At 35.2% G+C, this 12147-nt stretch overlaps 1 pseudogene; it reads left to right on the top strand.

Moving 5' to 3' along the window:
- The first annotated feature begins 2583 nt into the window (after positions 1-2583).
- LOC149156588 (glyceraldehyde-3-phosphate dehydrogenase, cytosolic-like) lies at positions 2584-7397 on the top strand (annotated as a pseudogene).
- The last annotated feature ends 4750 nt before the right edge of the window (positions 7398-12147 follow it).

Consider the following 12147-nt stretch of genomic DNA (forward strand, 5'->3'; position numbering starts at 1 on the left):
AATCAATTTTTTTAACTAGTAAGAAATATATATTTTAAATAATATATTAAAATTTTTATTTTCATATTATTGTGATGTTTATTAACAATTTCATTTATAAAATTTACTCATTCAAAAATTAGTAATTCCAAATAAAAGATATTATAACTTTATTTTTTCTAAATATGTTATATATTAATACATAATATAAATATAATAATTTTGTTAATGAAGATATTAACTTGCCAATTTACATGAACAAATTTAATCTTTAGTCATTTAATCTTATTCATAACATCGATATTTAAAATACTTATTAACTTACCAATAATACACTTGAAAAATTTCTTGTAACTAGTAAATTAGAGTTAGAATAATACACTCGAAGGGGACCCGAACGATCGTCGTCGACACGCGAATAGCCAAATCGATAACGAGAAGGTAGATGACTCCTCGAGTTTGTTCTGTGGATAACTATTAGAGAGAAGAATGCAATATTATCATACTATTTTTGGTTACTCGCAATAAAAAGTTGGGAATTGGAGGGTCAAACAAGGTCCGTGTGTCACTGTCGAGCGCCAATAATGGGTTGTACATCTTTGGCAATGTTCCACAAACAGAAACCAAAATCTCTGTAACCAAAGATTTCAGGCAAGTAGAAGATGGAGGGTGCAGCAGATTCTGCTAATATCAATTAAAATGTGGTCATGTTTGTCCAAGGAGATGCCCTCTGTATCATCTTGGATTATATCAAGTAAATTATTATGCCGTAAGGTGTTTCCCTCTGAAATAAACTTCCCTAAAATCTACGTGTCATGCTTGTATGCCGTTAGATTATGTGTTAGACGATTAGAGAATTGTTAATCGTTGGATGAAAGGAAGGTTATCTGAAGGTTCTCTGGATATGGAGGGTCATTTGGTCGACCTCTCGTCTATTATCTGCTGCAAAGTATTCACCCTTGCCTGAATGCTGCTAGATCGGAGTGGGGTCATTTGGTCGACCTCTCGTCTATTATCTGCTGCAAAGTATTCACCCTTGCCTGAATGCTGCTAGATCGGAGCCTAAAAGATTTGCCTGGGGTACCCTTTTCGTATTCTCCGCTCTTGCTTCCCGTGCCGCCCTGACATACCTCTGAAACGGGCTCCATCATACCTCTGAAACGGGCTCCATCAAATCTCTGGGGGAAATTTCATCCATGGCTTTCCTGAATGTAGAAATGAGATGAATTCAATGAGAGAAAAGGATTCATTGATCCGGAGCTCCGCGCACACAGTATCATTCCACGGAACCGCTGTCGTTCTTATCCATTTCACGGAGGAAATTAGGGGAAACGGAATTGTAGAGGCATTTTCTGATTTGAACGATCACGGTCCCTCGCCATTAGTGGCCATTATTTTTAATTTACGGGCAGCACTGCTTTAGCCTTTTTCCAAGCTCCAGACTGCCTTTTTTCAAGCTCCAGACTGTCGAAAATAGGCCATATCGTTAGGGACGTCGGAAAACCAAAATACAAACAGTGGTTCAACCTTTGAGTGTTTTCGTATTATATTTTTTTCGTCCTCTCGCAAAAATTGTGCTTGCCGGCGTTGAATGTGCAGTCGAAAATATAAGAACGCTTTGGAAATGTCAGAAACTGTAAAATACGCTTTCCGACCGGCTATGGGCTGGTCAATACCTTGATCGTCTTCCTGTGAAGTTACCAGCATTTACAGGCCTTAATTTTTGCTTTAAAGTAAAATTATAGCCCTCCTTTAACCTTTAATGATATTTACACCAGTGCTTTTGAAAACGGACAATACTGGGGTTTGGCAGCTTGAGAGCTCGAGGTGTGTTTTTAACCATTGCTTTTGTTTATTACTTTTTATTTATGTATGTAAAGAAGGAAGTTTTTTGCTCCTAAGCGTCTAATGTTAGATAGAACAGAAATAAATCACGTTTTTTCTGACCTTCAAGGCGTTGTATGCTGTTAACAGTGGGAATCTCACGCTGTTTGGCAGCTCAATAGCACTTACAGAGCATCGTTTTCACTGTTGAGGTAACATTTTCGGCACCGGCAATCATTATTCTTTCACCTTTAAATTTACTACATTTATTAGTACTTTCGTTAAATCCTTGCATTTGGCTGCTCAACGAAGCTTTCCGACCTTGGTTTTCACTTTAAAGTACAATTTTTAGGACTGGCAGTTTTCCCATTTTTCAGATTTAAGTCTCTTTGAGTGCAGAAAGTCTTTTCCTCTGTAAGCTTGAAATCTTCTGGGTGCATTCATTCGTTTCAATTTTAATAGCTAACTTCTTTCCATTTAAATCACGCCTTCTTCTGCATTGATCTCTAGTAACTTTCTTGTTTTGCAGTTACTCTCTGAAACCCTTACTTGGAAAATTTTATGGGATCTGAACTACTTTCTTGTAGCAGAAGTGGAACAATTGTGGGTCAAACTTGAGTAAACCTCTTTACTTTATTTTAAGGAAACCGCGAGAGTTAATTGTAAAATTTGCGAAATATATGTAAGGACCATTGATGAAGTAAGGACCATTGATGAAGTCCTCAGTAGAAAGAAACTGTGAAATATAGAATAGCGGCAGGGGTTTTGGAACAGTCTGCGATGGACAGGCTACTTGCAAAATACTCTTTATTGATTTTGGCTGGACTGCTTCTTGTTTTGAATCTCTCTTTAACACATGGCTTTACAGACAACCAAGATGGTAAGCTTTTAGTGATGTTTGTGGTAGCTTTGTTTCTGATATGTATATCTCTCTCAATTATTTGATTCTTGAGAGGAAATGTTCTATGATGACATCTTATGACTCATTATTTCATAAGGTTTGTTCAGTTTATACTAGAATAACCTTCAAAACTTTTTGTGTAGCAGACGGTCGAATATTAGAAATTGGAACATGTTTTTTAATGGTCGTAGGTTTGTTTGTTTTGCAGTATTTGCGATAAATGTTCTATATACAAACCTGGGATTACCTCCCCTTGCAGGATGGGTTCAAAGTGCAGGTGATCCTTGCGGTGAGAATTGGTTGGGTGTTCAATGCGTGGGGCCTAACATCACTGGAATGTATGTTCGATGCCAGATCCTATAGATGCAATATTACTCTGTTTTATTCAACTAGTAATTGGTCATATGTTTCTGGCCTTTTTAACCTCGCATTCTTAAGTAAGGAGTCAGATTTTAGTGGTTCTTTATGCTTTTTATGGACTTTGTACTGAGATTGACACTGGATAATCAATGTTCTTCCTGGTTTAAATATTGGAGGACAGCTGGGTTATTTCATTGGTAAACTTCACAGCTTTAATAACTCTGTAAGTAGCAAGATGAAACCTTCAAATTAGTTCAATGATTTACTGTGCAATCCTTTCCTTGAAACTAACAGGGAAGGAATGCCTGTTAAAAAAAGCAGCAGATGAGTTTGTACTAGATTGCAAAGTTGACAGCCGCTATTGTGACATAATGCAGGGATCTTACCAATAATCATATTGGAGATGTTGTTCCTTTTCAACTTCCACCTCACTTACAACGCCTGTAAGCTTGTAGGCAATTATTAGATGTTTTGGCAATGCTTCGGGAACATGCTTTGTAGAATTTGGGCAATAGGGAGTTCTTTTATTAGATTTTATAGTATATGATGATGCAATATACAATAAAAGGTGGCTAGTGCACAATAAGGCCAATGATTTTTGCAATTGGCAGGTTGCTTTCTGGTAATCAATTGACTGGAAGCCTTCCATATTCTTTATCAACTTTAACATTACTCTCTGATTTGTAAGTAATGGAAAATTGTATTTTGATTTTTTTCATCAAAAGTTGGCAATACAACTAATGCAATTACTTACAATCCTTGTAGGATTGTCAATAGTAATCAATTAACGGGTGCAATTCCAGACATTTTTCTGGGTCTTACAGGTTTAGTTAATCTGTAAGTATTTTCATTTGATCTTTTGAGTGTTTCTTAACTTCCATTTGAAAACTGTATCAGTTCATATTTTGTTATAATTAATATGAGTTTTAGAATATTTTCAATCGATCTTTGCTTTTGCATAGATTTCTCTTCTAACAATTTTAGTGGTCCACTCCCTGCCTCCATGAGCGATTTGACAAGTTTTTCTTCTCTGTAAGTTACATACAATTTTCTTGGAAGATATAGAGCTTAAATGACTAATAAGCTTACTTTTACTTGAGTAGGGGCTGTTCTTGAATCATTCTGAAATATTTTAGGTGTGCTTGCAAGCATTTGCAGAATAATATGTTAAGTGGAACTGTTAATAATCTAGCATATCTGCATTTGACAGACTTGTAATTCTCTTTTCAACTACTATATCTGTTCATTTCTAGAAATGAAATGCTAGAATTTTTTAGTTGTGGTAAAATTTTTGGAAGGTGTAGATTAATTTATAGAAACTGATAAAAGATAGCACTCAAGAAGCATTTCTTTTGGATTGGTGTCAATGCCAATTTTATTCATAAAATGTTGTTATTGTATTTCAACAGAAATATAGAGAACAACCTTTTTACTGGATGGATGCCTCCAAAATTGTTGACAATTACAAACTTCAAGTAAGGATATGCAACATTTCGGATAACTCGTGCAAATTTCAAAAATGTTTGATCACCTTGCTTGTTATGCATCTTGATCTTTGTCATTTCTGGATTGTGGATAACCTGGGCACAAGGGTTCTTAACTTTCATCATCCCTATATTAACAGGTATGGTGGAAACCGGTTTGACACATCTCCTGCCCCTCCACCACCTTATTCTATTTCTCCATCATCCCCAAGAAGCCCTAGGCATAATTCATCATCTGGAAAGAGTTCCCACGATGAAATAAAAAGCAAATATTTAACTAGTGGGAGGATTGCTGGTATTGCAGTAGCAGGGTTGTTAACTGTCATTGCAGCTGTGCTTATTATTATGTTCTTTGTAACAAGGAAACATGAAAGGAATTCAGGTGTGGAAAAGAAATATAAAGGCAGGGATAAATATAAAAATGAGGAGAAGATATTTTATAAAGATGTGGAACAGGCTCTCATGCCGCCCTGACATACCTCTGAAATGGGCTCCATCATACCTCTAAAACGGGCTCCATCAAATCTCTGGGGGGAAATTTTATCCATGGCTTTCCCGAATGTATAAATTTCAAATCTTGCTTGATCATTATATACAGTATCTTTCAAGAATATTTGAGTTCGTTTGCGTAATGAATACATTATTCTTTGGAAAAGTCCGCTTGTATAATATATATATTATTCTTTGGTAAAGTTCTTTTAAATGAGCAATTTTTCTCTTCTTCCTTATTTATCTATCTAGGAGGAATTCTTCATTGAAATTTAGGCATATTTGCACACATTCTCCTGATGAATTTTGGATCATCTACCTGAAGATTGTTCTTCGATTTACATTTTTTGTTCTTCGATTTATTCCCAACAGCATTTATGTTTTACGGACAAACTGAAATAGGAAGATTTTATTAACTCGTTTGATAGCTTTCTTCTACCATATTTTTCCCACTCAAGATCTCTGCAGTAATTTTTGTGCCTCTGTTAGTTTTCAGAATTATATGTTCAAGTATGATAGTGTCCACGGATAGTGGAAGCATCATGAAGTCAAGGTCAAAGACTCGAAAACTTTACTCTTTGGAGAAAAATATGTTGTTGTATTCGGTTTCAGGTAAAACACTTGTTTATGGAGATCAATGAGAGTTTCTTAGGTCAATTATTGCTTGAACTTAGGCATGAACAGAGTGTAAGTGTTGACATTGTCTATTTGTTCCCATTTGTCCAACTGTTCACATTTTGGTTTGAAAACTGTAGAAATCCTGATGAAATACAATGGGGCAAGGTCGGCGCAGAGTATGTGGTTGAATCCATAGGTGTCTTCACCGACAAAGAGAAAACAACTGCTCACTTGAAGGTTTCAATATTACCACTCCACAATTCAATTATAATTGATTTTTTCCTTCAAAGTTTATTCGACATGCTACTAATTAAAAATACAATGTACCTAAAAGTTGATAAATTATATTTGAGGCTCAGGTAACTAAGGAGTTGTCACATGTAATACTGCTCCCTCCATACATGACCAAGGAGATTTGGCAATAGCATGTCCGCTTTGGCTCTTTCTCAATTTATAAAATTGACACTGTTGACTGATATCGGCATAACCTACCCTATTCTAAGTTGAAACTTCTTTCAAATTGAGCAGTCACCTCATGAAAGGTTACCTTAAAATTTCTCCATAGTTGTGACTATTCAAAATTGACGAGGTGATTAAAAAATAACATGTTTGTTTTCAGTTTCTTTGGAGAACAATCTATTCTATGATTTTTTTTGTGGTGCATGAAAAAATATTTGAAAGGCTATTAACATATCTAATTTTGTAAATTTCAAATGGTATAAAGTGCAACAATGGAAATTACAATTTGAACTCCATATAATAATTTTTTTTTTGTTGATTTCTAATAGGCAGGTGCTAAAAAAGTTGTTATCTCAGCTCCAAGCAAGGATGCACCTATGTTTGTTGTTGGGGTTAATGAGCACCAATACAAATATGATTTGAACATTGTTTCAAATGCAAGCTGTACTACTAACTGCTTGGCTCCCTTGGCTGAGGTTTGCAATGATATTTTTACTAAATTATCACAGTTTTCATTGTATAGGTGTCTTTATATGAGAAAAATTACATATTGCTCTGGAGGAACTATATGTTAAAAGAGAACAAAAACACTCTGTTTTCTCTGGCAGGTAATCAATGACAAGTTTGGCATTGTTGGAGGTCTCATGACAGCTGTCCATTCCATCACAGGTACAATTACTATGAACTAGTATTATGCCGTTGAATTTTATTGATACAAGGCATTTGCAAGCTGCATTGACTTATGTTTCTGTATGTAAACAGCAACACAGAAGACAATTGATGGACCATCAAACAAGGATTGGCGAGGTGGCAGAGGAGCTGGTTTTAACATTATTCCTAGCAGTACAGGAGCAGCAGAACTATGTTAATATGAATCCCCACCAGCATCGCCTTTTATGTTCTCATAGCTACTAATTGTGATTGTATTTTTGAAGGTTGTTGGCAAGGTTCTACCAGCTCTCAATGGAAAGTTGACTGGAATGGCCTTCCGAGTACCCACACCAGATGTTTCAGTTGTTGATTTGACTATTAGACTTGAGAAGTCTACCACTTATGACGAGATCAAGGTAGCCATTGAGTAAGTAGTCTCAGTTACACCCTAAGAAGAGGAAGGGATGAGGATATATACAATCTCTATCAGGAATAAGTTTCAAGGTTGTGTATTTCGTTTTAACTATATATGGTATATTTCATTTTATAGGTAGGGATCTGAGGGAAAATTGAAAGGAATTCTTGGTTAAACAGAGGATGTTGTGGTAACCTTGTGCCATATAGAGACTTGACAACTAACAACCCGAAAATCTTCAAGAACTTGAAGAAGATATAGTATATTGGGTAAGATTTATTGTTTCCAATTCCAGAAGAGCAAAATCCTTTCTCACTCATGTCACAATTTTCACTCATACTTCTCTAAGCTAAGAATTTTAGTTATCAGCGGTCCAACGCATTCACAGGCTTAGGGATCGTTTCACTACCTTTGTTGAATAGGGAATGATAATTTTGTATTGGGAGAAACATATAAAGAGCATTGCTCATTGAAGTTTTTTCAAGCTTTTGTCAGGATTATTGAATGTATTAGAACTAATTCAGAAGATGGAGGAACCAAAATACCTTTCTGTAGCTGATTGCTTTTTACTATAAAGGAAATTTGAGTTTCATCAACATTGAGTTCATTAGAGCTATTATGATACTTAGCAACGGATGTGTGGTAGGTTATATTCCTTTATGATGATTGGTTTGGTTTATTATTTGACATTTCCTCCATGTTATATTTGTCCTTTCCCATTGAAATATTTAACAAATCCCCATATCTATATTCTTCTTTAGTTCTTGTTGAATAGGGTCATCGTGAGTTTCTTCTATCTTTATTTTTGTAGTTAACGTGGACAAATTTTTTTGACCTTCTGGCAGGTGTTGGACACAAACATCACTTCTAGTGGCATCTGGAATGCCATAAAGTTCCTGACAATTTTCACATGTTCTCACACTAATAGGAAGTCCGGAAAGAACATTTGTTTTAGTTGCTTGACCTTCATCATTATTCTCATCAGAATCTACTGAATCACTATAAGTAACTGGAAGAAGATCTAGACACTAATAGGAAGTCTAGAAAGAGCATCTGTTTTAGTTGCTTGACCTTCATCATTATTCTCATCAGAATCTATCGAATCACCATAAGTAACTGGAAGAAGATCTAGAGCTGATATTTGAGACATTTATGAAGCACTGAAGATAGACAATGAATTTGGCATGCTTGCAACATTTAAAGTTGACAAGTTTGGGGATTCTTTCCGATTCTTTGGATTAGAATGTCGACAACCATTTTCGAAGAATTTTCTGTCCCTGGGCATGTTCCTGTTTAGTCCATAATTTATGTTTTAATTTGCTAAATATAAAATGAAATATAAAACAAATAAGTAAGCCAAATCCCCTTTAATCAATGTTCTAAAAAGGTGTGAGCATTGTGAGTCATCTGCCATGCTCCAGTGTTTTATGTTATTGAAGAAACATAGAATGACTAAATGTTGAACCAAATGTTTCAGTTACTAGGCTTTTCTATTAGTTGAAATTCTTGCAATTACAGTCTTTTGACACAGAGGCTTCCCTTCTGTACGGACCTGATCAAAGGCACTCTCCTTGGATGTGACATGCTTGAGATTAAAATTTTGAATTGAGTCAACTCCTGCCTTGGTTTTTATGGACTTTGTACTGAGATTGACACTGGATAATCAATGTTCTTCCTGGTTTAAATATTGGAGGACAACTGGGTTATTCATTGGTAAACTTCACAGCTTTAATAACTCTGTAAGTAGCAAGATGAAACCTTCAAATTAGTTCAATGATTTACTGTGTGATCCTTTCCTTGAAACTAGCAAGAAAGGAATGCCTGTTAAAAAAAGCAGCAGATGAGTTTGTACTAGATTACAAAGTTGACAGCCTCTATTGTGACATAATGCAGGGATCTCACCAATAATCATATTGGAGATGTTGTTCCTTTTCACTTCCACCTCACTTACAACGCCTCTAAGCTTGTAGGCAATTATTAGATGTTTTGGTAATGCTTCGGGAACATGCTTTGTAGAATTTGGGCAATAGGGAGTTCTTTTATTAGATTTTATAGTATATGATGATGAAATATACAATAAAATGTGGCTAGTGCACAATAAGGCCAATGATTTTTGCAATTGGTAGGTTTCTTTCTGGTAATCAATTGACTGGAAGCCTTCCATATTCCTTATCAACTTTAACATTACTCTCTGATTTGTAAGTAATGGGAAATTGTATTTTGATTTTTTTCATCAAAAGTTGTAGAAATGCAATACAACTAATGCAAATACTTACAATCCTTGCAGGATTGTCAATAATAATCAATTAACGGGTGCAATTCCAGACATTTTTCTGGGTCTTACAGGTTTAGTTAATCTGTAAGTATTTTCATTTGATCTTTTGAGTGTTTCTTAACTTCCGTTTGAAAACTGTATCAGTTCATATTTTGTTATAATTACTATGAGCTTTAGAATATTTTCAATCGATCTTTGCTTTTGCAGATATTTCTCTTCTAACAATTTTAGTGGTCCACTCCCTGCCCCCATGAGTGATTTGACAAGTATTTCTTCTCTGTAAGTTACATACATTTTTCTTGGCAGATACAGAGCTTAAATGACTAATAAGATTTCTTTTACTTGAGTAGGGGCTGTTCTTGAAACATTCTGAAATATTTTAGGTTTGCTTGCAGGCATTTGCAGAATAATATGTTAAGTGGAACTGTTAATAATCTAGAAGATCTGCATTTGACAGACTTGTAATTCTCTTTTCAACTACTATATCTGTTCATTTCCAAAAATGCAATGCTCGAATTTTTTTAGCTGTGGTAAAATTTTTGGAAGGTGTAGATTAATTTACAGAAACTGATAAAAGATAGCACTCAAGAAGCATTTCTTTTGGATTGGTGGCAATGCCAATTTTATTCATAAAATGTTGTTACTGTATTTCAACAGAAATATAGAGAACAACCTTTTTACTGGATGGATGCCTCCAAAATTGTTGACAATTACAAACTTCAAGTAACGATATGCAACATTTCGGATAACTCGTGCAAATTTCAAAAATGTTTGATCACCTTGCTTGTTATGCATCTTGATCTTTGTCATTTCTAGATTGTGGATAACCTGGGCACAAGGGTTCTTAACTTTCATCATCCCTATATTGGCAGGTACGGTGGCAACCTGTTTGACACATCTCCTGCCCCTCCACCACCTTCTTCTATTTCTCCATCATCCCCAAGAAGCCCTGGGCATAATTCATCATCAGGAAAGAGTTCCCACGATGAAAGAAAAAGCAAATATTTAACTAGTGGAAGGATTGCTGGTATTGCAGTAGCAGGGCTGTTAACTGTCATTGTAGTTGTGCTTATTATTATGTTCTTTGTAACAAGGAAACATGATAGATATTCAGGTGTGGAAAATAAATATAAAGGCAGGGATAAATATAAAAATGAGGAGAAGATATTTTATAAAGATGTGGAACGAGATCCCGTGCTGCCCTGACATACCTCTGAAACAGGCTCCATCATACCTTTGAAACGGGCTCCATCAAATCTCTGGGGGAAATTTCATCCATGGCTTTCCTGAATGTAGAAATTTCAAATCCTGCTCGATCATTATATACTGTATCTTTCAAGAATATTTGAGTTCGTTTGCATAATGAATACATTATTCTTTGGAAAAGTCCGCTTGTATAATATATACATTATTCTTTGGTAAAGTCCTTTTAAATGAGCAATTTTTCTCTTCTTCCTTATTTATCTATCTAGGAGGAATTCTTCATTGAAATTTAGGCATATTTGCACATCATTCTCCTGATGAATTTTGGATCGTCTACTTGAAGATTGTTCTTCGTTTTACATTTTTTGTTCTTCGATTTATTCCCAACAGCATTTATGTTTTACGGACAAACTGAAACAGGAAGATTTTATTAACTCGTTTGATAGCTTTCTTCTACCATATTTTGCCCACTCAAGATCTCTGCAGTAATTTTTGTGCCTCTGTTATTTTTTAGAATTATATGTTCAAGTATGATAGTGTCCACAGACAGTGGAAGCATCATGAAGTCAAGGTAAAAGACTCGAAAAATTTACTCTTTGGAGAAAAATCTGTTGCTATATTCGGTTTCAGGTAAAACACTTGTTTATGGAGATCAATGAGAGTTTCTTAGGTCAATTATTGCTTGAGCTTAGGCATGAACAGAGTGTAAGTGTTGACATTGTCTATTTGTTCCCATTTGTCCAACTGTTCACATTTTGGTTTGAAAACTGTAGAAATCCTGACGAAATACCATGGGGCGAGGTCGGCGCAGAGTATGTGGTTGAATCCATAGGTGTCTTCACCGACAAAGAGAAAACAACTGCTCACTTGAAGGTTTGATTTTTTCCCACAAAGTTTATTCGACATGCTACTAATTAAAAATACAATGTACCTAAAAGTTGATAAATGATATTTGAGGCTCAGGTAACTAAGGAGTTGTCACATGTAATACCGCTCCCTCCCTACATGAGCAAGGAGATTTGGCAATAGCATGCCCGCTTTGGCTCTTTCTCAATTTATAAAATTGACACTGTTGACTAATATCGGCATAACCAACCCTATTCAAAGTTAAAACTTCTTTCAAATTGAGCAGTCACCTCATGAAAGGTTACCTTAAAATTGCTCCATAGTTGTGACTATTCGAAATTGACGAGGTGATTAAAAAATAACATGTTTGTTTTCAGTTCCTTTGGAGAACAATCTATTCTATGATTTTTTTTGTGGTGCATGCAAAAATATTTGAAAGGCTATTAACATATCTAATTTTGTAAATTTCAAACGGTATAAAGTGAAACAATGGAAATTACAATTTGAACTCCATATAATATTTTTTTTTTTGTTGATTTCTAATAGGCAGGTGCTAAAAAAGTTGTTGTCTTAGCTCCAAGCAAGGATGCACCTATGTTTGTTGTTGGGATTAATGAGCACCAATACAAATCTGATTTGAACA

The sequence above is a fragment of the Pinus tabuliformis genome, chromosome 9 (assembly GCF_031772625.1).
Source record: "Pinus tabuliformis cultivar Carrire ecotype Pingquan chromosome 9, CPIR1, whole genome shotgun sequence".
NCBI lineage: Eukaryota > Viridiplantae > Streptophyta > Pinopsida > Pinales > Pinaceae > Pinus > Pinus tabuliformis.